The sequence below is a fragment of the Pagrus pagrus genome (assembly GCF_965226575.1).
Source record: "Pagrus pagrus genome assembly, chromosome: 3".
In the NCBI taxonomy this organism is placed as follows: Eukaryota; Metazoa; Chordata; class Actinopteri; order Spariformes; family Sparidae; genus Pagrus; species Pagrus pagrus.
The window spans coordinates 1,534,134-1,560,393 of record NC_140187.1 but is presented as its reverse complement, the minus strand read 5'-3'; the positions used below and the strand labels follow the sequence as shown (position 1 = coordinate 1,560,393).

Genomic DNA, 26,260 nt, shown 5'->3' with positions numbered 1-26,260 from the left:
TATTTGAATACCATCACAGGATATGCAGATCACCTGCTCAGGACTGAAGCACAAACAACCACGAGGTGGATCAGAACCTCCGGATCACATCTGCTATTGACTCGCACATAATACAATAGCAATCCTGGTAGAAGACTCTCCTTAATTACTATTCATATATACAGCAAAGCACAGGTGTCAGGACTTTCTCCACTGTTATTCCAGGTGCCTCAGTCACTATGTTACTAATCTACTTTGCTTACTGAAAGGACGATTTTTATTGAAACTGGTGAAATGTCACGAGTTTCTGCTGCTGTGCAGGTTTATCTGATCCTTCTCTGATCGTGGATTATCATTCTCATTCAGGGATGTGTGGATTTTCTTTAGCAGCTGATGTCAGTAAAACTCCTCACGTCTGACGTCTGTTTGTCGTGGTTAAAGGAGGCTGTGAGGTGGTTTGACTCTCTCTGGACTAAACACATGTTTGCTGTCGTTTTAAAAACATTTCCTTTCCGTCATGATTCTGGTGCTTTGAAACGATCTCCCACCAGTAATCAGACCTGACACCAAAATTGAATTTGGGAAAATGGAGCGAATCTGCAGGCTCTCGATTAAAGGGGAGAGAGACATTCATCTTGATTACAGACTATATTTAGGTTCATCTCCATCGTCTCCTTCCAAATTAGTCATTGTCAGTCCTGCATGTAGTAAACACAACAGCTCCTGTCATTTCTTACCCACTGTTGCCTCCTCAGATACACGTGTTTGTTACAGTCGCAGTCGGCTGCAGATACAAGCAGTGAAGGAAAATGAGAGAGGAGTAAAGCAATATTAAAGACTCGAGCTCCATGTTGTTGATAGATGATGTTTACTTCAGAGCTAGCGAGCTATTTTCATGCTTTGTTGGCTGAGATGCACATTATGACCTCTTCTAGTTTGCAAAAGACAAAAAAAATAAAAATAAAGTGAAACTGATGCCGATCACAGCTCTTCATAAATTGTGTAATATTTTGTTGTGTTGTTGAAAACCTGTGTGCACCAGCAGCAGGAACGTGTTTACCATCTTTCTTTAAGTAGTTTTCTGTAACAGCATATATATCTGCTCTGTAAATCATATTTCCTTTCATTAACCACTGGGAACACCGTCAGGTTTCTATCTACATCGATGGAGAACTTCGTCAGCAGTAATGTCAGCTTTACATCACAGCCCACAACATGATTGGCTATTACTGCTGGTGACTCGAACTCTAACTGCTTTTACAAGTGAGATATTACAGCTCAGTCACTGGAATAAAATGTTGGCATTGTGCATGAAGTATAATTCATCAGCAGTTGTTCTAGCTGAATGATGAGAAACACCAGTTCAGGAGGTTTATCATACTTTCATTGTCCTACTAACTGCTGATACAGTTGTATTTTGAGTATCAGAGCTCGTTCTTGGCCAACGTTGTCTGAACACAATTAACACTTTGCCTTTGTTATTGTCGCATTAAATGAAGATGTGCAAATTGATTCAGTGCCCCAGAGTGTCATCTTCTTCCATTATCCGACTTGTACAGTGAAAACACTGAACACACCGAGATGAGAGGCGGAAACAGAGAGAGCTCGCCTTCAAAATAAAAGTCACGTGTTTTTGAAACAAAATAAATCAACAAATAGCAAAAATAATGAGCAAAGTTCACAAGTGTTGAATGAATGAATGAATGAATGCACAGAAGATCGTACGTCTCTGCGACCACAGATACTTTTAATTTTTATGTATTATAAGTATCATATAACATTAAGACATTCAGATGACGTGTGTACGATAGAGCTGCACGATACGGTCAAGTAATATTGCGATTGCGATATAATTCATGATCATTATGGATGATAAAATTTTACATCACAATTTTCATTGTCATTGAAAAACTAGTAAAATCATGATGATGTGGTGTTTCTCCTGGTCTCTGCCAAACAAACATGTTTTATTACATCTGGAGAACAAACTGTGGAGGCCAGAGCGTCTCTGCAGCTCTGCAACATTTCATTAAAACACTGTTTTGTGACACATTCACCTTTATAAAATAACTGCAGTTCTTGCGATTTGGATATTACACTTAGTCAGATTGCGATTTCGATTATTTTGCGATTAATGGTGCAGCCCTAGTACACGGGCTGACCTTCATGTCAGAAGACAGAGACCACTGCCCGAGCCAGCGCCTCAACATTTGTAAGCATCTGGACATCTCGGGACGTTTTCAGCTGAGTTTGGTGCGACAGATCCAGCTAAGCAAAGAAAGTATTTTCCTGACCGACACCAAGTATTTTTGTGCTTAAACCTGACCAACTGAAAACTGAACCTAAAGAAACATTTTAACATTTCAACATGGTTTGCAGTAACGTATTGCCAAAATGTATTCTCGTGTTTGTGTTGGATTTTAAGATGAGTGTGAACATTTTCAGATCCCTCCCCCGAGGCTCGAGTCGGCACCGATCCACTGCCTCAGTACACCAAATGAGAACTGGGCTGTTGTCACTGGGCCAGCAGAACAGTCCAGACATGAACGCATCAGACAACCAAGGATCTGGTTTTTATAGGCTCCTCCACTGCTTAAATTAGCCTTGACTACTGCTGGCCAGGCTTAAAGTGTGTGTGTGTGTGTGTGTGTGTGTGTGTGTGTGTGTGTGTGTGTGTGTGTGTGTGTGCAGTCAGAGATTAAGAGGGAATACATGATAGTTATATACTGTATGACAGTGATCCATATAATGTTTCACTGTGTGTGATGTGTTCATGTGTGCTGACCCGGGGACACACCGGGTCACCATGTAATCTGCTCACGCTGCCTCGGCCTTGACTCAAAGAGCTGAAGAGGCCTCAGCGTTCTCTCATTTCACGACACCAAAATATTCACTCTGCTGCCGAATATAAATCACGATGCGTCTGCTCGGACAGGACGAAATCTGTGCGAAGGTCACACACCAGAGCGTCATGATTTTATTATCATCCAATGAATATTTTCATTTTGATGAAATGTCAATCCATTTCTACAGAAAATTCAAGCCAAACTTTTCCTCTCTTTTAAAGATGATATATTCCAAAAATTCACATTATAATCGTATTTTCTTTTTCCACAAATCAAATGTTTGACACAGTTTTATTTTGGCGGCTGATGCAGGAGTGTAGGTGGAGCTGCTGGAGCTCCTCACTGTTTGTTTTTATCTCACCACCTGCTCAGGTTGATAGCGGGTTAGTCGTTGCGCTGTGCACACACGAGGACGCCAAGATTCAGATTCAACAAAATAAGAAAACCCTGTGTTTAGAGAAGAGAAGCTGCCGGTCAGCGAAACAAAATTCTGAATACACACATTATTCTTATTTTCAGTTTCATATTTCTAGTTTTACTTTACATGCTTCAATGTTAAAAGACACATTGTTTTCCTCCTACTAATGCATTGCTGCAGTGCCTCTAATCACCCTCCATCTGAATGCTCCATTTTAGCTCCTGTCTCTTTAAGGCCCTGTCCTGATAAAAGCCTAGTCTGCTCTGATTGGTCAGCTCACACAGGCCTGAGCAGGCATCACTCAGAGCTCTGCTGGTGTTTTTTCAACCGTGGCTGTGCTGTGAGCGTGTTGGTGTAAAGCCTGCCATTGGTCCTTCTGTTATCTGCCTGTACTGTTTTCAACAACAGCCTCCAAGCTAGTTTGCTAACGGCACAAATATAAACAAGCTTGCAGCTGTTAGCTTTTCTTTTAACGAGGGCTCAGCTCCCCACGAACAAACCAAGTTTCCCTCCACGGTTGTTTTGCAGTTGCTGGGTTAAATTACGCCCAAGAAAATTTTTATATCAAAGTATAATTTCTATTTTATTTCTATTTCTATTATTATTATTATTATTATTATTATTATTATTATCATTACAAGTGATTATAGTCCTTGCACAAGTGCCCAGTGCTTTCTTACGGGGAAGAGTTGGGTCTCTTTAAAATAAATGGTAGTATGATAAAGACTTGCTTTATATGAAACGTGTCAAGAGACATTTTCTTTTGTGATTTGCAAATAAAATTGACTTTGAAAGTATTTATATCTCTTTATAAGGGACCTTGTATTGGTTTGGGGATATCTAAAGACAAGAATGTTTCTATAATGTATTCAAATGCATTTAATGTTTTTAATTACACTGAGTTTAACGACCACTACATGTATTCACCCTCGGCTGATGTACGGTGTGTAGGGTATCATTGCTGCTCATAAAACAGGTCAGCTGTGTAATGCATTATCTCACAGCAGGGGCGTGTTTGTAACTGCGCAGATTGTTAAGCCACCTGAGGCTGATCTGTGATATTGGCCTCTGAGCTAATACGCTAACACTCCACGGTTCCTAAAAGCATTTTGGTTAAAGGAGATTTTTGTCACTGCGGCAGAGATTGTGTTTCTTCCTGTCAGACATGAATGTGTGTTGAACCCTCATAACCTTCTCATTGTCAAACAAATCTAATTACATAAGTGATTTGTCAACACACCCACGCACACACCAAACTCCATTCTGTCTCACTCTGCATCTGTCTCCCTCTCTTCCTCTCTCATTACCGCCCTCCCCCATCCTGCCTCTCCTTCACCGTATGAAAATCAAGCACTCGCAATATTTGCTCTGCGTGCTGCCGGAGAGTTGCTCTCAATTGGCTCCTTAGTTCAAGAGCCTCTTCTCTCATGTCTGAGTGTGCATGGATATCATCTCTCTATCCCACCATCTTTATGAGGCCACTGGCCGCTGGGTAACGTTAAGCAGATTCATCCGAGTGAGGAGGAGGGAGGAGGAGGGTGGAGGAGGGAGGAGGAGGGAGGAGGAGGGTGGGGCGGATATGAATGGAAAAGAGGCGAAGCAAACAGCAGGAGAGACAAAGAGAGGCAGGGAAACAGAATGAACAACATGTGAGCAAACAGAGGATCATTATAACACTTTCAGTGGCTTTGAGTTAAGTTTATCTATAAAAGCAAATGACAATATCTTAGTCACCTCCATGAACCGTGTGACACAGCTGCTGCTGCTGCTTCAGGGTCAAATCAGCAGCCAAACTACGACGACTGACTTTCACCTCACACAGCGTCTTTACTCATGTCTCCCCTTCAACGCCCCACTGAGCAGGTTTGAAAGAAACTCTGTACTAACCAGCCTGCACTGACGTTTAACACTGAGGGGGAGATATATACTGTAGATGAAAAGAGAAACCGATGTATACACCACCAGTATGAGACGGTTTTAAAGAAAAGGGAAACACAGCTGAAAACACTATGATTATGGTTTATATCGTTATCCAGTGAATGTTTTGTAAAAGGCTTCCGGAAAATCATGGAAAGCAAAGGAAGAGGAGGCCGGTTAATGAAGAGATCACAGAACAGTCTGATTTTTGACCTGCTACTGATTCTCAATTAACATTCAAACCAATTAAGTAATTAAATTGGAAGAAAAAAGTGGCTAAAATACAAAGAAAGTAGCTGATGTGATGGAAGAGAAGCACAGGAGCCGAGGCTTCTGGGGACTAACAGGCAGGAAGTAATGGACTCTTTATTGAATTAGATGCTCCACAAAACCAGAGCAGTCATTATTATCCAGCTGAGATCCTGACACGACCGCTGATAACTGGATCCATTAACCCGATTGGCTGCACAGCCATTAATCATGAGACAAACTTTAAAATGTTAAATTGATTTCTTTTGGTATTTTTTGCTTGCCAATATTTCTAGCAGGGTTTTAGTTGTGATATGGGTCTGAAGGATTTTCATTTGTCGTTTGACAGTTTAAACCTATTTTATGCTTTCAAGCATCAGATCCTGTCGGCTTCATCACTGATGCTTCAGTGTTTTACATAAAAAGCAAAAACAAACAAGCGCTTAACCGCCGACTCACAAGACTTATTCAGAAATAAGCAGAAATGGAGCCTTCAAGGAAAAACAAAAGGTGAGAAAAATGTTGTGTTGTGTTTTCTGAGTGAACGAGTCACACAACACGACAGTGATCAGACGATGAACAGCGGCTTCACAATGCTGTTCTCAATATCTGCAACAAAGGATAAAACCCAGTCGTGAGAAAAACTCCAGGAAAGATAAACCTCGATGAAAACAATCCGCCGTAACAAATGAGTGCTTGAAATGACTGCGTAATGGGCTAAGATGCTTTCAGAAGCAATTTAAATTGTAGAGGAACTGAAAATGAGGCAGTTTAACAGCCGCACACAACTGCATTAGATTTAATTGTCTACGGCTGCGTCCGGACAGGGAACAACCGCAGGAGCTGCTATTTAACCAAAGACCAGAGCATTTATTATACACACTAAAGGTTTAAATGTCAAACACAGCAGCTCGGTCAGTTTTGAACAGACGGGCTCCCGATCAAGTATGTGACGGTCAGACTTTCAAAATAAAGCTTGCTGACAAACAGTTCACATAGTGTGTGACTAGTCATGAATTTGAGGCTGTTATTAATGTTGTTGAACGACTGCAGTTTGATTCAGGCAAAGATCAAACTTTGACTTAGAATAACTACGTTCAGTCTCGTAATGTAAGTTTAAGTTTAATGTAAGTCACGTCACACCAGGGACGTAAGTTACATCATTTAGGTACATTAGCTTCTTTATGTTACATGAATTAAAAACAAATCACTTGATTCTCGGTCACTAGCTGGACGAACTGCCTCTGGAAGGAAAGTTCTGTCAATGGAAAAGCTCCGATACCAGCAAATAGTTGTCTAGGTCACACGTGTCAGAACCTCTGTGTCATGACATCAAATTGGCAACACAATTAGGAATAAAAGTTGGCACATGAATGTTGAAACTTTACATTTCTTTAGGATCAATCTCAGTGTTATGTTGTGACAACATTGTACGTATGCTCTGGTTAGGATGAGACTCAAAAACCAGCTGGTTACGGTTGAGAAAATACTTTTTGTCTTAGCTGGCTCTGTCGTAACTCACTAGAAAATGTCCCGACATGCCGTCAAAAATATCTGGTTTGTTGCCACTAACAGCTGAAAATGTTGTGATGTCATGTTGAATATATCCAGCGCCTCGACGCTTACAAATACTGAAACCCCGTCTGAAACAGTGGTCACAGCAGCTGTCTCGTCCAGCTGCACAGCCACAGCTAATGTGAACGTGATATGACACATATTTTAAAAAATGTCAACATGGTGCGTATGACATGAACTGATTCTAACATGTCGATAGATTGCAGAGATGTCAAATGCCGACATTTTATTCTGGTGACTGTTCTGGATTTGCAGAAACTTCCAGCTGTTAAACAAAAGCTTCAAAACATGTGACATGCTCGTCTAACATCAAGCTGTTACAGAAGGAAGTTGCAATTTCACTGAGTCACAGAACACATGATGAGATCGGCACCATTTCAGTCTCGGTGCAACATTTCTGCAGAATCAGACCGTTATCAGGCTAATATCACAGTCTGTAGAGGCTTTTACAGGCCAGCTGATAGCCAGTAAAGGTTACAACCAGAGGCGGTGCAGACACGGCAGAGCAACAAGGAGCTGATAAAAATCTCTCGTCCACATAAGCACGTTCCTTCTGGCAAGTATAAAACATTCAAAGGACAAGACTCACGCTGAAGATGTGGAGAATTAACACAGGCCGAACAGAAACGAGGATGTGAACTGATTATTCTCAACATCTCCTCCATCTGTGAGTGTTTCCACTTAATGAAGCACCGTGCTCAGAAACACCTCCACTGAATCTGCTACGGGCTTTATAGTGAGCGTATAAACACAATTACCTCTGCAGATGGTTGACGCATAAATACATTGTTCAAGTCGGTCAGATTCAGCAGTGCTAGAGTCTCGTCCTGAGACTGACACCGGACCTAACAACATCACACCGCTTCTCTTCGACACTCCAAATCTAAGTGAACCAACTGTGGAGGGAGATGTGGCTGAGCCGGATTACTTGTCAGACAATTTGCTTACACATCAACTTGTCTCTGTTCAGTCCACTTGGACATAACAACACAGTTTTTCTTTAAATCTGTCCTGTCCTATTCTGTCCTTTGAGTACAGCTGAGTCAGTCAGATAAATGGATGGATGCCTGTCTCACTGCAAGACGGACTCACACACCGTCACTTTCTTTGATTAAGAAGCAAATGTAGGTCCGGCTGAAACAAATAAATGATTCAACAGCTGTGTGATAATGATGGCAGAGTTTTTTTGTCTGCACTCCGAGACATCTGAAAAGATCGGCTTCTAATTTTGCTCAGGAGACGGCAGACGTGCAGAACAATGAGATAAAGTTGTATGTAAGCTACAGTTAGCTAGCAACCTGAGGGCTAACCTGTATAAAACTGAAGATGTGGAATATGATGAATTAAAAATCATTTATTTGATCTCAGTGCGAGGAACATGACGTTCATAAAGAGAACAGAGAAAGAGGTATACGGTCTTTAAATTAAGTCTCGTGTTAAAAACATGCACTTTTTTATGATTGAAAAATACACATTTTATATAAATATGATACATAAAAAAACAAGAATTCACCTATTTTAAATCTTAGAAATATGGCTGGACGATGTGGCCTTAAGAAATATCACAGTTTGAGGCCATATCATGATAAATACCTCGAGATTTGAAGAATCAGTGAACTTGACCTCTGACCTTTGGCCACCAAATTCTAATCAGTTCACCCTCGAGTCGTAGCGAAGCTTTGAACCAAATTTGAAGAAATTCCCTTAAAGCGTTCTTGAGAAGTAGCGTTCACACGGGACAGACGGCACGCAGTGAAATATATTCGACAAAAGGTGGATTCAATCTTCACGCGCTCCTTGATTGATAAACTGATTGATACAAAGTGACAGTAACGCACGCAGAGGATCTGAGAGAGATGAAGACAGAGAGCAAGTCAGACACAGACACACACACACACACACACACACACACACACACACACACACACACACACACAGTCTGTGCATGTCACACAGGTCACTCAGTGGCAACGTCGGCAGGAAATGAGCTCACATTGTAGCGTCGCTCCTTCACTTGACCTGCAGACCCCTCAGCTGCTCGCTGACAGTCCAGGTGAGGCCTCAGAATTAAAGCAGTGCGGTCGAGGGAGCAGACGAATAAATGTCAGGAATCTGTTTAATACAGCAGCTGGGAAAACAGCAGCTTAAAAGAAGAAGAAAAAAAGTCTCATTTGCGATGCACGGCTTATCAAATGCTAAGCTAGAAGTCACACACTGCACTGCCCTTTGAAAAGCTAATCCCATCCCGGATGTCCCCAATACGCCCTTTAGCTTTAAGTGTGGAGAAGTTTAAGTGGAGCAGAGCAGATTTCTTTTTATGTATTTTTATATATTTGAGAATCTGTGCTGGTGTTTTCTTCACAGTAACTCCAATAATATGATAAAACACTTCATTCAGCTCCATTCAGGTCAGTTTGTTAGAAGATCTTGATGTGCAGAGTTTAGGAAATAAAAATAAAGTCCGGATGAAAAACAAACTGTCTGTGGCTCAGCGAGCTCGCAGCACTGATGACCCAAATCCATTTGATTTCTGCTTCAGCTTTCTCTTCACATGAAGACGCGCAAGGCTGTTTGAGGTTTTTTTGCATTTTACACACTAATTGGCAGCTCAGCAGAAAGATGGGAGGGAAAGAGAGAGAGATGTGAATAAAAAGAGTGATAAAGGCGAGAGAGAACGAGACAGTTGATTTATAAGAAGGACAGAGGGGGACAGGGATGTGAGGATCGGAGAGAGATAAAGAAAGAGATGAAAGATGCAGCAGGACGAGGAGAGAGAGGAGACGACTCAGAGAGCAGCTAAAAGTCTGGAGACGGAAACTGAAAGAAAAGAGGAGGTAGAGAGGGAGACAGATCTGTCCATCCTGGCTCAGAGATCAAATATCATTTTAAAATCTTTCATTCTGAAGGGACGCTCGTGCAAGCTCGGCACAAAAAGGTTTAAAGTTGGCTGAAACAAACAAAACAAACTCAAAGCGAGGACCAGGCAGAGACCAGCTCTCGTCCTGGCTGATTATCAGGTGCAGATGTTCAGCATTTCTCTTCTTGTGTCTGATTGCTGATATAATCAATTCATCTAAAATGTGTGAGAGGTGTTTGCATGTGGCTGAAGGAGCGGTGACCAGCCCGGACAGAGTCAAGACAGATGAGTGAACATTCAACAGTCACTCCAGTGTTTCATGTTCAGGGATTAATGTTTCCACAGTCGTATGAGACACTGTTGGAGAAACTCTGCGGTCGCTGTGTTGAACTGAGCTGAAGTGAACTTCAGTGAGAAACTCGTCTGATGCAGGAAAGCTGAAGCCAAAAACTTCCAGGCGAGTCAACAGAGTTTAATTTACCCAAAGAGAGGAAACTCTTAATGCAAACCGACGACATCTGCAGTCAAAGTTTATCAAAGTATAATCAAGCATAGATGACGGGTGTCTTCCAAATGTTTAATATTAATACGGTTTTAATGGGACAGATAATCAGAAATGATGACTTTCAGAGTGTCGCCTTAATGATTTCACATAATTGCTGTGTTGTTTTGTCACGAGGGAAGTTCTGTCATCAGTCTTAGATTGTGGATGTAGTTACATCATCAAGTGTTTTCTGTTCCTGCTTTCAAAGGCTGCATGACAGTAAAGTGGTGTCCCTTACCAGACTGTTCTCATACTGAGTATCTGCTAATATTCAGAACATTACTGATGATTATTGATCGAAAATTGTGGAAGTACCGATCATGCTGACGCCGAGGTATGTGGCCAAAAATATTGTGATATCTGATTTTGTTGCCCGGTCCTAAAAGAAAATAATAATAAATAAATCACTGCAGCCCTCATGGAAACACAGCTGATGTGCCCTCGAGCCAGTTTCTTATTTAAAGGATAAGTACCGTTTTTTACAACCTGAACCTTATTTCTGGCAAAAGATATGGTCATTTACTCACCCAGATAACTTTGGTGTCATTCGGCGTCGTTCGGACGAAATTAGATCCAGTGTAGCGGCGATATATCCATATAATGGGAGAGACGGGGCAGCGACACACAGCCTCTATATAACGTATTTTCTGCCACGAAACTAGTTAATTTCATCAATATTTTGTTACGATATGCTAGCGCTATTAGCCTCTGAGTCCGGGCTCGTCCGTTATCAACATCCGGGGTCAAACTAGCAGCAGCAGCTACAGGTAAACAAGGCGCGCTGTCGCGGGTGCGCGCGCAGCTCAGAGACGACATCTTCCAGGTCAGAGGTAGTAGATCAGCCTACAGACCCCGGATGTTGACAACAGACGAGCCCGGACTCAGAGGCTAATAGCGCTAGCATTTCATAACAAAATATTGATGAAATGAACTAGTTTCGTGGCAGATAATGCGTTATATAGAGGCTGTGTGTCGATGCCCCGTTACTCCCATTATATGGATATATCGCCGCTACACTGGATCTAATTTCGTCCGAACGACGCCGAATGACACCAAAGTTATCTGGGTGAGTAAATGACCATATCTTTTGCCAGAAATAAGGTCCAGGTTGTAAAAAACGGTACTTATCCTTTAAGTTATTTTAATGTCTCATGAAGGCAAAGCAGGGACACATTTAATATGAGCGTGTTAAAGGGTTATGACTGCTTGTTTCTTTCTTCTCTGCAGGAGTGCATCATTAATCACTTGTCTGGGAATCTAGGAAATGTTGAATTATTAAATTCTGATTGTCATGCAAGATGAATAAAACCTGATGAAATCACTCAGACTGTGTTTATGTGTCTCTTCAGAGAAGCAGAGTGAAGCAGAGTGAAGCAGAGTGAAGCACACACTGACAGGCCGCTCACTGTCTGCTGGGGTTTTATGACTGTTGGCTTTTTCTCCACAGGTGACTGACGGGCAGAGGTCGCAGGTTCAGGGTGAACCGGCTCTGCTGACCTGAGTGTTGTCTCTCAGGCACAACTTCACCCCTTGGCTGTGTGTTTCACCACAAATGGTTGTGTTATAAGGGTGTACATGTTTAGGCTGAGTGCAGGTTAAGCGATCACTGTAAAACTGGAACGCAGCCTGAGAGACGGGTGGCAGACTGACAAGTATCACAACATGTTACTCACCGAGCTGATTGATCAGTTCTGTGGATGTGGTGACATCACTGGAAAGATCCTGTCGGACAAGAAACAAGAACGGTCAGATGATCAGACTTCAAAGATGAATAATATCACTGCAAACTGCTGAAATATATAACTATACTTAATAAAATGTAAATAAATAACACAACCAGTAGCGGTTCATTTGGTTACAGAGCCGTGATCAGGGTCAGAGATTCAGACTGTCACACACCTCACACACTGATAACGGATCAATGAGTCACACAGACTGGATGAACATATTCAACCGAACAACCTCTCTGTCCCTGCACACCTTCTGCCACTAGAGGATGGAGATGGGCGGATGCATTTTGGTCATTCTGCGAACAAGGATGATGCATCCTGCCTCAAATCACCTACTGCCAGGAGACATGACGTGTGAAATATTAAAGAAAGACTCAATGTGTAAAAACAACATAAACAACAACTTCATATTCAGTGGACCGATGAGAGTGCAGCTCAGTCTCGTGCCAAAGCGTGGAACAGAAGCGCCGATTAACTGGAGGTTGATTCATTAATATTTCTTACAGGAAATATTAACGAACTGTTGCTTTGAGGATCATGTGACCGTCTCCACTCTGCCATCCATCCTGGCTGGACTGTCAGAGCCTCCACTCATCACGCAAACATACTCGACTGTATGTTTTTATCCAAACCACGTAATTCCTGATCAAACTGAAATGACTTTTTTTTTTACATTTATGTTCTATATAGAGTTCCTGTCTGTCAGGAGACAGAGAAATAACAACGGTTACTGACGTTATAATACCAACAGGCACGCTGAGAGACTGACGTTAGCCTGTTAGCCGCTTCTCCACAAGTTCCTTTGATTTATCTGAAGCAAAGCGAACGATGGGTCCACTTTTGAAGCTGTTTGCTCCGCTCTGAACTTCACACAACTCGCGCACATCAAACATTTCAAGTGATCACACCCATATATTTTATCCCAAGGGGCAGGTCTGAGTACACAGGCAGGTTCGGGCTGTGGGAGTGTGTGACTGTGGGAATGAGAAGGAGTGTGTGAGGGTGTGAACGTGTGAGCTGCTCTGAAACTGGACACTAATGTTTGGACTGGAGACTGAAGCATTAAAGCATTAAAGCATTAACGTACGTGTAATATTTCTAAGCACCTTTTATTTATTAATTCAGTTTTTTCAAAATGTTTTGAAAAAAACAATCATCAGTTTCTCTTCCTCTGGATCGTCTGTGGTGACTTTTAACAGCTGCTAATCTTCAGGAAAGAAAAACTTGTTCTGCTTTGAGGTGTTTAAATGCCGATTAATCGATTATCTTTTTGATCTATAAAATGAAAATAGGGAAAATTATGAAAGATGTCAATCAGTGTTTCGTTTTCAAATGTCTCGTTTGTCAGTTTACTGTCACAGAGGAGGAAAGAAACCAGAAAACATTCACATCCAACGAGATGACATCAGAGAATTTTGACTTGATTAATCAATTATCAAAACAGTCTGCTAACATGAACTAACGACCGGCTCGCAGCACACCAAACAAGTTCCACAGAGAAACTTTTGGCAAATAGTTAAAAAAAAAAAGCCTGTCAAGATTTCCTGAAGCGAAACACATCTTCAAGTGTCTTGATTTGTCTGATCAACAGTCCAAAACCCTCAGATTTCAACGATCTGAAGATTGAAGAGAAAAAGGCAGACGATCATCAGGAGAAGCTGCTAATAAAGTTTTTGCTTAAAATAATTACAAAATCATCAAATACTTATTAAAACAGCTGCTGAGAATTTGTCTTTCAATCAACTTACAGACAAACCTGAGAGCTACATGACAGTATTAATAATCATATTGTGATTATGATATGATCCACAAAAAGCTGGGACAATGTGCAGGTCAGTGCAGCTCTACAGTACTTCACTACAATGATGTTTGTCACATTATATCTGAACCAAAACACTGCAGCTTCTCTGGTTTGGATGCACTCAACCAGATTGTGATTTCTTGAACATGTGCATTAATCGTGCAGCACTACCGAGAGCCTGTTCGGCTCCAGAATGTGAAGCTAATAATAGTAAAAACAGCTGTCACAGTGTTAAGAATCACAGCGCTGCACTCAGAGTATTTACTGTAGTACAAGTATCACACAGTTTGTCCAGTCGTGAGAAACAAGTCTGCGTCATCCTGAAGCCAAAAGAAATGTGTCAACAGATCTCCTCCGTCAAACTACCCGACAGTCAAACAATCACAACGTTGTGCATTTTTCAATTTTGGTCGTTCTTTTGTCGCTCTTCACGCTGCAGCTGCTAATAAACACACAAATTGCTTTCCACTTCTCCAGGAAGCCCAAAGCAAAACCAGAAAGCAGTTTAAAGTCGGGATTTTCACAAACTGCAGCGAGTAATTACCCGAAAGGAACTGATGTCTGTCCGACACTGTGTGTGTGTGTGTGTGTGTGTGTGTGTGCGTGTGTGTGCGTATCTGGTGCGTCAGCTGTACAAGTGGCCTGAGGCGAGGCACGTGTCTCATGTTAGAGAGGACACTCAGCTGTTTAACACGGGGACAACTGCAGGGAGCGAGACATGACGAGACTAAAAGACGACAGCGGTGAACCCACAAAGTACTCTGGAATTCTGGGACTTATCTCTATGACTGCAATGTGTGTGTGTGTGTGTGTGTGTGTGTGTGTGTGTGTGTGTGTGTGTTCACCCTGAGCTGGAAGTGAACTCCTGCTAAGCTCTCCGATGCCCTTTTTCAGACATTTGACTTGTGTTAGTGTAGCCGAGTGTGCATGTGTTTGTGTGTGAGGCACGCACGAAACCCTGTGGATGTGTGTGTGTGTGTGTGCGCGCCCTGTGCCCTTTTCCAGATGTCTGAGTTTATGTGTGTTCATGTGTGTGTGTCTCCCCTCAGAGCTATAATGAGGTCTTGTGGGACTCGCAGGCCTTCTGTCTGTCTCTCTGACCAACAACGCACACACTGTCAGGATCCTGACCCCAGCTCCACACACACACACACACACACACACACACACACACACACACACACACACACACACACACACACACACACACACACACACACACACACACACACACACACACACACACACACACACACACACACACACACACACACACACACACACACACACACACACACACACACACACACACCTGCTAGTAATGCACTTCTACGATCCAGTGTCAAAGAGCAGGGCACCATTAGAGGAGAATGGAGAGAGTCTAATTAGGTAGCGAGCTCTGAAAAGCTCAATGTTCACTTTAGTGTAATCTGAGAGGAAACGACCGGACAGAGAGACAGAGACACAGAGAGAGAGAGACAGAGACACAGAGAGAGAGACAGAGACACAGAGAGACAGGAGACAGAGAGACAGAGAGACACCACCCAGTTTCCTGATGATGTCTGGTTATTTTCTACCATCCTGGGCTCTATGAACGCTCTCAAACTGCTGGAAAAGTATCATTAATTTATTTCATAAAAAAAGGATTTTCTCAACTGTCAAATTGTCAAAACAGCGTGAAATGAAAACATCTCGTTGGTACGAACTGAAATGTGTCCCCAGCAGCAAGTACTGACAACTGTCAATCAAGTCAAAGCTGACTTCAACTTGTCTCGTCTGGATTTGTATCTTCATCCTGTTTCTTCTCTTCACTGTGATCACAAAGTTCCTGATTTTAATCAAATAATCGATAAACAAGCCAGACGGCTGACATTAACTTGGATTACTTTATTAAATGATTAAAGCGGGTTTGGTAGAGAAAGTTTTTATCAGTCAGTCAGAAGAAAGAGAGAAGGAGAGACTCTTTCTGGAGTTGGGAGGTATGTTATACCATTTTATTAGAACAACATTAAAAGGAAAAGAGAAAAAGAAAGACCTGATCTGTTTACAATAATATTACCTCTCGTTACCCTGATCACAGACATGTACACCGTGAGGCTTTGTTCCACACACAGCTTTAATTTCATTAAACCACGGTGCCATATGTGAGAATTTAAGTTGAACACATCCAAAAACTAAAAAAATCTGAATTATCAACAGAATGTGAAGAATTTCATTCCTCTGGTTTGAACTTTGTTGGAAACATTTGGATAATGTGAGCACACCAGTCAACAAAATACACAAGTGTGGTAATTTTTAGACATTTTTAGACATTTTTAACGTGGTAAAGGCACGTGGGTACTATCAGGACTTGTACTTAAAGTATCATAGTACTCAAAACTTCTAAACGAAAACGCCTGATTCAATGAATGCACCCTGGAGACATGTCAGAGAATATATTTTACAGCTTGTATATTTCACAGTTTGCACCTTTGCCATGTTTGACTGACAGTCCCAGATGTGGCACAAAACCACAAAAAGTCTGAGCTGGAAAACTTCCTCAAACCAGGAAAATAAATAACAAGATAAATGTGTTTTCTAGGTCACAGAAATGGATCAACACAATGTCACTGAAAGGTTATTGAATATTTGGTATGTGTGTATAAATAATGTAAGACTCCAACACTCTCTCCAGTATGAAACAAGTGTCAGTCATCTGTGCATCATACACAGCTGTGGATTAAATAAAAGACCAAGCAGACACAGTATTTATCAAAAAGAACTAAATTATTATTTCATTATCGAGATCAACAAGACAGACAGCAACATGTCAGTGAAGCTGTATTCGAAAACTGTTTGATTTCCCTCCTGGTCTTTCTCGGGATATAATAACTGTGTTTACATATTTACATGGCACTTTCAAAGTTAATGAAGCAGAAAAAAGCAACAATCTCAGTAATCAGCTTAAATAAAAGGGAGATTTGTGCTGCTGACACCAATAACAGCCGCTGAGCTGACTCAGAAAACATATTGGGCTCCCAGCAAACAAATTAACAATGGCACTGCTGCATAATGAGAGGAATAATAAGGTGTCAGTTAAATACGTGCCCACACTAAATGAGTTTTCAGCTGTGTCTGATAAGATTAATGCACATGAATAGTTTGCTGATCATGTACAAGGGCAGGCTGATGAAGCCTCGCAGCAGAGTAAACGACTTGGCAGGTAGATTTTATTGTTGTGAAACACTTATCACAGCGACAGCCTCGCATTCACGAAGCACATTGTTCAAGAGCACTTAGTAACTGAGAGCGCCTGTTTTCCTCCCAACAAGGGTACCGAGAGCCGGAGCTGAGAGTGAGCCGATAATCACTTTTAAAATTCATACCCTGCGGCGAACTGTGACCTTTTTCTTTAATACCGACACTCACGAGCTGCCAGGCTTCCTCCCTGCCCTCTCCGCCTTCCTCTGGGACACACAGCAGGCGGCAGCTCGGCTTGGACGATATCCAAAATGTAATATCACCATATTGCTCAAATATTGCAACAGACGATATTATCGATGCTCAAAGTTAAATCATTTTAATATTTATCTATTTTAAGTGTGTTTGTTGCTAATATTTCCAATTTTGTTATGCTGTAGCTGCACAGGGTGTTTTATTTTGAAAACTGACTAGTTTATTTTCAAAATTAAAGGCCAAAAATGACCAGCTGTTCGATATTTTGATATGGTAAAAATATCTAATATCAGCCCAAGCCTAGTGGAAGTATCACGCTCTGCCGCCGTAACACACACTGCAAAAGCGTCACATACGTTTGTGATGACTCAAGAGTGTTTTATTTGAAATGTATGTAACATAAGATATGTACGTGTTGGGAGAGAGAGCGTGTTGTTGTTGTATGTACCGAAAAACCCAAAATCTGATTCAGACGAGCAGGCCGATCTGTCTGCTTCTCCACCATTGCTTCTATTTACAGCCTGTTTTTCAATTATGATTTTGTCCATTTCAAACCTCAGTTTTCACTAAGTGTTTGTTATCGTCTCCAGCCGGAGCAGGTCCCAGTGCACAACGATAACGTGACACCCGACAGCTACAGACAGAAGCCTTCTGGTCCTGACGGACAGTGAACACCTTCTCTTCAGTGTACAAAACAAAAAAAAGTTTGCTGGATAGTTTCTGTAGTTCTGGGATGAATTATGTGAGAGAAGATGTCCAGTGTGTCAGAACTCAGTTCGACATGACTCTGTCCAATTACAGCTCTGCGAGTGTAAAACACTGAACAGACTCAGCCTCCAGCAGGACGGCGTGGGAGGATGTTCTTACAGCGAGCTCCGACTCCACAGGAAGCTTCAGCTTCAGTTAGTCAGCGCGATCAGGTCACATCATCACAATCAGACCAGCAAACCAGAAGCTGCAGGTCCAAGAAATCAACCCGTCTGTCAGCAACCAATCAGTTTGTTCTGATTCTGGATGTTTTCCACCAACTACAACAGAAACATTAACAACCATCAGCTACAGGGAGGAGAGAGGAAGTGAGGAGGAGGAGGAGGAGGACGAGGAGGAGGAGGACGAGGAGGAGGAGGAGGAGGAGGAGGCACATTAACACACACTGTAACATACGTGCAGTAACACACACACAGTCGGGTCTATAAGAATCAATAAGTGCTGAGCTGGTCAATGATGAATGGATTGAATTTGCATGTGTGTGTGTGTGTGTGTGTGTGTGTGTGTGTGACTGTCTCATTGGTGATTACAGACTCGTCCATTGGGCAGCTTATAAACAGAGTGTGTGTGTAAACGCTGTGTGTGTGTTTGTGCGTCCATCTTTGCAGGGAGTGAGGAGGGTTTGATCTTTTCTCACTGTTTCATAAAGCTGTTTTCTGTTGTGTTGACCATCACAACAGACCCACAACACTGAGCGTGTAAAGATAACAACAGATCGACCGTCTGCTTTCCTTATTTTTTACAACCTGACATGTAGAAAAGCATTAAAGTTGTAACTCTGCCCTTTGAAGCCTCGTTATTACAACAGAAAAGGACATTTCTCATGTGTTACATGTTAAATGTGCTATACATAAATCAACTTTAATTCCAGAGTCTCTCTGGTACATTGTTTTGTGAAGCGTCTTGTTTCCTATTACAACAAAATCTGCACTCTGCCTCACTAACAACAGGTTATTGTCTCGGTCATTTTCTGTTTGTTTCTCATCACAGTTAATGATGTTGTTCTGAGGTCAGCAGCGTGTTGTAGCCAGCAGAAGGAAACAGCAGATTGTCTTTGCTCAGATCAATAACTCTGAAAGCTTCGTCTCTCTACCCCCCTCTCTCTCTTTGCGTCGCTCACTCTGCCTCTCAGTCTCTCCATCTTTAATGACTCATGTACTTCATGATGTCGGGCTGAATAAAGGTAAGAAGACGATCACCTTCACTCAGTAATCATGAAAAACAAACAAAAACCTCAAATCTCTCTTAGTTTCTCTTCTTATCTTATCTCCTCTGTGTCTCGTTCTCCTGTGCATACAGATGAACAGATTACAGTCGACTCCACATGAAGGTAATCACGAGCGTTTACATCATAAAGGCATCAAATGGAGGAAAAAAAAGCAGCTTCATTTTTAGATACTTTACATTCTGTTGACTTCTGGAGGATCCTGATGCTGCGTCTGATACTTATAGATGTCGGATGCAACATTAATTAGTTGTAACATGAAAGCTGTTTTCCATCCTGCTCCAGCAAACTACTTCCTCACATCTGTTGCATCTGCTCCACTGTCTCGAGTGAAGCTCGTTCACTTGATCAAAACATAAAGAGAAACCAGACTCAAACCTCCACTGAATGTTTTATCATCACAACAATCAATCGTTTCACTTTATCAATACTGAGAGGAGAGTTAAATGGAGAGATGGTGGATCCTCTCAGCTCTCTGTCAGATGTTGGTTTGTTTTTTTATGACCTGCAGATTTACACTTGAAGCGTCTTGTGGTTCAGTCCCACAGCTCTCATCAGCCCCAGCATCAGCAGGCAGTTGTTTTTTTAATTGGAAAGAAACTCACTCTAAGCCGACGTTACTCCACCTGATCAGCACCAGACAAAGTGTTTCCATCCACCTGTTTTAGCCATATTTTCACTTTGTGCGAAAAAATGGCAGAAACAGGAAGAAAAATTGATGTGATGCAAAAACGCAGGCTGAAATTGAAAAGTTTGATCAAAGAGGAATGTTAACTGGCGTCCTTCGATTGTTGGGGGCGTCCCTCATGTTAAAAATCACCTACCTACTGTTGATTTATGTGCATAGGTTGGTTCCACTGAAACTTTAGAGGGCTTTTAATTTGAAACAGATACAGGAAGTCTTGACTTTAGTGAGTTTGCATTAACATCGTAACGCTGAGCTACTCAGCTCTCCCGGGGCTCCTGCTAACTAGCCGCACGATGCTAGCTACATGCCAGTGGACTCGGTTCAGTTAAAATCAAACCAGTTTAAGCTCGTACACCAGAAACCTTCCCCAAACTATTTCAGTGAGTGTTCTGTCCCCGACTGGGTCAATATATCAATGAAATCCGCTTTAACCGAGCAGCACACGACAAGAACGATGTTGAGCATTTACATTCAGCGCAGCTCTGTGACTCTGTGTGGAGGTTTAATGCAGCATCTGATATTATCACAGCAGCACTGTGGTTATAATCAACTATTTATATTTACTTCTTCCTCTTCATGCTGTTCTCCCCTAACGCTGTCAGTGTGTGTGTGTGTGTGTGGTATATGAGTATCTGCTGTATGTGTGTGAGTATCTGCTGTGTGTGTGTGTGTGTGTGTGTGTGTGTGAGTATCTGCTGTATGTGTGTGTGAGTATCTGCTGTATGTGTGTGTGTGTGTGTGTGTGTGTGTGTGTGTGTGTGTGTGTGTGTATTGTAAATAAATCACTGGGTCACCTTCCTCGTACTGCGTTCATTTCATCTGCAGGTTTGTGGAAGCTTTTAGTGGCCACTTTAACCAAGTGACTGGAGACATTTTATTTTTATATCGTCACGGACGCGTCACACTTCCCATCTCTACCCCCCCCCTCCTCTCAGCCCTCCCTGGACTTCCATCTCGTTTCCTTTTTCTCCGTCTGAATGTGTCTTACTCACTCCTCTCCTGTTATATTTCTATTACTTCCTCATTTGGCATCTCCAGCAGCGTATTTGTACCCTGTAATGTTCCTTCTCTCTTTATCTCTCCGCTCTGAGTGAGTTCTCAAGTCTTCAGATTTGATCAAAGAGGAACGTTGGTGGTGTTTTTCTTCCTGGAGCACATGATCGGTCAGCCTGGAGCCGTCGCAACAACACATCAGCACACAAACCTGTCAAGATCACACCATCGCCTGTTATGCTTCTTATGAACTCGGATGAAAACTTATTTTCAGGGCATGAAATTAAGCTCGCTGTGGCTCGAGGCAGGTGAGCGAGATCTGGAGACAGATTCTCGTTTTCCATGCATGAATTTTCACCAACGTTTAGTTCAGGTGACAAGGAGAGTTCAGCGAGCCTCAGCTGGTGTTATCCACATTTCATCTTTTCAATTTCTACCTTCAAAAGCAGCATCACAGACACCTTCAAGGAAAGTATTCTTCACTGTTGACGACCACTGTTCTGACAGAAGATCCTGTCTCCATTTTGTGTCACATTAAAGGTGTGGTTTCATCATGTGGCTTTCACATTTCAAATCAGGAAGCAACCACTTCACGCTCTGTGTATCAGATTTCCACATTTACACTTGGAATAAATTGTCACTCATCAATGCAAATATTCAACTTCTGCAGTCGAGCCGTCGTACAGACAGACGGCTCTGTCTTTGATCTTTCTGTCATCTTCTGCCCGGCAACTGTAATTTATAACCAGTTGAGTCATTCTTCTTTGAGCAGAAATGTCAAATATTCATGTGTTACAGCCTCTTCATTATGGGATGTTTCCACTTTTCTTTGTCTCTGCGATCCAGAGAGCACCAACTGGGATTTCAAGATTAATTTCTAGTTAAAAAAATGGCTGCTATTCAGTCTTTTCCCAGCTAGAATGCAGTTACATCGCATGTCACAAAACACAAATTTGTGATATTTCTTCAAAGTCACGTTGCTTTGGGAGGTGAAATGTGGTTTGTAAAAAGACTTTTATGTTTCATATAAAATGTCAGAAATATTGAACTACACAGGCTGTGAGCTGCCAGAGAGACGCCTGCAGGACTTTCTAATGGGAGCATTTCTAAACGTTCATGTAAAATAAGACGTGCTGGGGCTGCATGATACAGTGATTCCCACAGAATGGTTGCGTACTTGTCCACCTTAATGCATACACGCTGGTTTGCCTTTCCTTTCTCCCTTTTCTCTCTCCCAGCAACATTATCTGCGTCTCTTCTTCAGCAGGAAGTTTTATGAAGTCACATACATCTCATCTCATGTGTGATCGACAGCAGACGGGAGGAGAGAGCGATGGCAGATGTCACCTCGTTAATCGATTTCAGGTGACTTTGTTCTCTCGGCCAGATAAAAAGAGTTAAAGTGCTAAAGTGGGTCACCAAATATACCTGGACGGACCGTCCAAGTATGAGAAACACGTTGTTGTTTATCAGACCAATAAATTATTGGCCCAAAATTGGCGATAATATGAAGTCAAATTACTTTCATTGATCTCACATGTTCAGCATCTACAAACTGATACATCAGGAGGCTGAAGGAAAGAAAGAAGAAGGAGGAAGTAGACAAACCTGGCCACACAGTGTAGTGTACAGTCACGAGTCACGTCGTTTGCTGGTGTGGACGTTTTTTTTTTTTACAGTTTCAGAGGAAACAACAGAACGACTGAAGGGGAAAAGTCAATGAGTTTAACCCAATAAATCTTATTAGAGCTGTGGAACATTAAATCATCTATCTTTACTCTCTATGTCTGAGCCTTTCTTAGCCTCAGGTGTCCATCAGCGGCAGGTGAGGAACCTCTTTTTAAAACAGGGTTTGTTTGTGAGTTGCAGCTTTAAAGTCAATATCTTGAAGCTCTCTGTAATCAATAATCACTCTTCCAGCCTCAAAACCTTAAAACAAGCTGGAGAAAAGTGAGATTCTAGTCCACGTTAATCTGTGTTTGTGTTGTTTTAATGTTGAGAAATTGAAAATGTATTTGTCACAACGCTGCCACAGCGTCGCTGTGCCCGAGCATTTCCACTTTATTTTGTAATTTGGCCGTCAGCCGTCGGAGTGACAGCCAGCAGGATTTGGAGAGGACGCGCTCGACTGTTCCCCTCGCCAGAGATTTCATTTTAGGATCAGAAGCAAGTGCACACACACACACACACACACACACACACACTAGAAAATTACATGTCACGTCTAATAACTCAGATTGAGGTGAAGTGCTGGTGACAGTGTAATAGCAGGTTAGAGTAATACAGTTTAATGAGCACTTAAACATGTCCTTCAATTAGACAACTGCAAATCCAGCCATTGTTGCAGGTTGAAGTCACATCCTGGTTCACTGCTTCTGTTTATGTGTGTGTGTGTGTGTGTGTGTGTGTGTGTGTGTGTGTGTGTGTTACTGTCTTACAACAACAGTGAGGTTGCCATTTGCACACTCAGACAGCTCGCTGTAATCACACTTCCTTTTCTTATCAAATAAAATGGCTGTAATTCAGCAGATCTTCTTTTAGGGTTTGAACTATGAGTCAGAGAAAACAAGACATTTTAAAGAGTCCCGCCGGGTTCTGGGAACATTTTTGCACAATTTTGCTGACATTTTAAAGTCCAACAATTAAATCGAGAGAATAAATCAATAAAAAGTAAAGTAATAAAATGTCTCAACCGTCTTCCAACGGAAGAGCAGAGAAATAAATCGACAGTCATTTTATTACGAAACGCTATTTTCATTTTCCTGGACAGAGCTGCAACAATCAATCCTTACATCAATTGATCACTTAGTTGTCAACCGCTGAATTAATCACAAACTATTTAGAAAACTGAATAATCCGTTGGAGTATTGTTTTAAGAAAAGAAAAAGTCTAAATTCTCTGATTCCAGCTTCTTAGATGTGAATGTTTCCTGGTCTCTTTCCTGCTCTATGACAGTAACATGAATATCTTTGGGTTGTGGACAAAACAAGACATTTGAGGACGTCACCTCTGGCTTTGAGAAACAACATTAGATATTTTGTAGGACACCTGCGGACATTACCACTTGTTTTTGTCCTGTCAAAAGCCGGTGTTATTTTAAGGAGACTTGTAGACACTTCCAGTGTTTTTTTTGTGGCGACCAAAACCGTCTAATTGTCAGGAGAAGTCTGACCATCTCCTCTGTGATCGTGGCAAACAAAACAGGTATTTTAAACACCCCCCCAGTCATAGTCTGTTGACCTGCTGCCATCTGACAACAGATACAGAAGTATCTGCTATCGTACCACCAGACTACAGAGCAGCTTCTGTCCCCAGGCCCCGAGACTCATCCTCAGCACTTCGCCATAAAAAACTACAGCATTGGAGAAAGACAATAAAATGAACCCTGAACATTTGAAGCTCACATCTCACGTGATTATTGTTTAAAGACATGTTATAATGTGCACCTGTGTTTTGAGTTTAAAGGTAGAATCTGAGCTTTAAGCATTTGGAGTCACGTCTACCTTCATTGTCCATCATGTGTTTGACCTCACAAGTTCGACTGAAGGACACCAACCCTGAATCGAACCGAAGTGTTAAATTACTTCCATCAGCACCAAATCCTCCTGTCAGCTCCCATCATCCACCTCTCCAGTCTCCTCTCTTAGTACATACATCTCCCCTTTCTTCTCTCCTTCTTCTTCTTCTTCTTCTTCTTCACTTGTACCTCCATCCATCCCATCTCCTCCCTCCTTTCTCTCTATTTCTCATCCTTCGAGCTCTTCATCCCCTTTTATTCTGTTATATGACCCAACTCTCAGCTCTCTATGTCCTTCCTCCATCACTGCGTCGCCTCTGGTGGGTCATATGATCCTCGTCTCCCTCCCTCCATCCCTCTGTCTCCATACAGTAATGATCCAGAGAACCCGAGACCACCCCAGAGAGAGGGGGGGGAGAGAGGGAGAGAGGGGGAGAGAGAGAGAGAGAGAGAGGGAGAGGGAGAGAGAGAGAGAGAGAGAGAGAGAGAGAGAGAGGGAGAGAGACTGTGATGGGACGAGGGGAGGAGAGAAGGATGGTCGGATCAATACCTCTTAATGGGAAGGTGCTCTCAGTTCAGGTTATAGATCTCTGATACACACACTCATACGTACACACACACACACACACACACACACACGCGTATGAACACATAATGTACTCACACACACAAAAGGAAAACTTGTGTATGTACACATTTATACACACCATTTAATGCAAAATGTGCATATTTGCATACACACACCACCTTTTCACTCTCTCCTAATGTCACACACACACACACACACACACACACACACACACACACACACACACACACACACACACACACACAGACACACACACACACACACACACACAGACACACACACACACCCTAAGGCTTCTGGGAATTTGCTCAGCCTTTTTCTGTCCAGTCGTATGGAAATCTGTCCCTCGGTGTGTGAGCTCACTCTTCCTGCTGCGTTACAGTGAAAACACACATATACACAACCTCTCTCTCTCTCTCTCTCTCTCTCTCTCTCTCTCTCTCACACACACACACACACACACACACACTCACACACACACACGCACTGCACCAACAAGAGATGCCGGGACGTCTGCAGCCAATTTAAGTTCCTTCACTTCCAGATTGTTTCTTGCTCAGATTTCAGAAATCACTGACATCAACAAAAGTCAAAGTTGCTTCGTCCTCAGATTGTTTCCACCAACGTCTCTTCAGGCGAACTGGCCTTTAGATGTGAAACCATCCATCACAGCCAACAACACATAAGTGAAGCTAGTGAAGACGTAAAGTTCTCCACAAATTATCAGCTTTGTTGAAGTTGCTTTGGGTGTTTTGTTTAAATGTTTCACTGTTTGGTTTGTGTTGTTGAACCATTTCCAGGTGGATAAAACTCCTGTTTGTTGAGTCCAAAAACCTTTTATCTGTGATGTTTATGTCTGTGATGGTTTTGGCTCTGAGGACGGCAGAGACAGTTGAGACTTGGGACAGTTTCAACCTATTTGGTGCGACTGCAAACAGACTTCTAACAGAATAATCCTAAAGGACGGAAGAAGAGGATATCACACTAATGCACAGGGTTACCAAGCACGGTGAGGTTATTATTGTATTATATTAAAGCCAACAAGGCTGCCAGACGGCCGACCACAGTCTGAGTCAGCACTGGATATTTTTAAGGAGACCTGAAGACGTTTCCAGCCTTTTTTGTGGCG

At 42.1% G+C, this 26,260-nt stretch overlaps 1 protein-coding gene across 1 annotated transcript in view; it reads right to left on the bottom strand.

Annotated features, from left to right (window-relative positions):
* The window catches only part of pcbp4 (poly(rC) binding protein 4), a 131,025-nt gene that overhangs the window by 72,687 nt on the left and 32,078 nt on the right, over window positions 1-26,260 (bottom strand). Inside the window, exon 2 of the mRNA XM_084349300.1 lies at window positions 12,059-12,107. The gene's annotated coding sequence lies outside the window, so the exon portion shown is untranslated. The remainder of the gene's footprint in view (window positions 1-12,058; window positions 12,108-26,260) is intronic.